The sequence below is a fragment of the Nematolebias whitei genome, chromosome 10, assembly GCF_014905685.2.
Source record: "Nematolebias whitei isolate Nwh7 chromosome 10, NemWhi1, whole genome shotgun sequence".
Classification (NCBI taxonomy): Eukaryota; Metazoa; Chordata; class Actinopteri; order Cyprinodontiformes; family Rivulidae; genus Nematolebias; species Nematolebias whitei.
Window position 1 is genome coordinate 1,503,193 of NC_056507.1, and position 530 is coordinate 1,503,722.

A 530-nucleotide genomic window follows, 5' to 3' on the forward strand; every position below is an offset into this window, starting at 1 on the left:
AGTAAAACTACAGCTAGTTCCCCTGGTCACCAGTAAAACTACAGCTAGTTCTCCTCGTCACCAGTACAACTACAGCTAGTTCCCCTGGTCTCCAGTAAAACTACAGCTAGTTCTCCTCGTCACCAGTAAAACTTAAGCTAGTTCCACTCGTCACCAGTAAAACTACAGCTAGTTCTCCTCGTCACCAGTAAAACTTAAGCTAGTTCCACTCGTCACCAGTAAAACTACAGCTAGTTCTCCTTTAGTTTATTGCTTGGAACCTGGTGTGTCGAGAACAACGTTACCCACAACCAGGTTCAAAGGAGGAGCTGGCGGGGGAGGGGGGGGGGGGTGTGTGCATATGTGTGTGTGTGTGTGTGTGTGTGTGTGTGTGTGTGTGTGTGTGTGTGTGTGTGTGGGATTCCCTGCTTGTGCTTCTTGTTGCATCACTTGGCAGAGCTCGGCCTCATGACCTCACAGCACCTTGGAGTTGCTGCACCATGTAAGAACTGAGCGTTTCCTCTCAGGTGGGGTGTGTGTGTGTGTGTGTG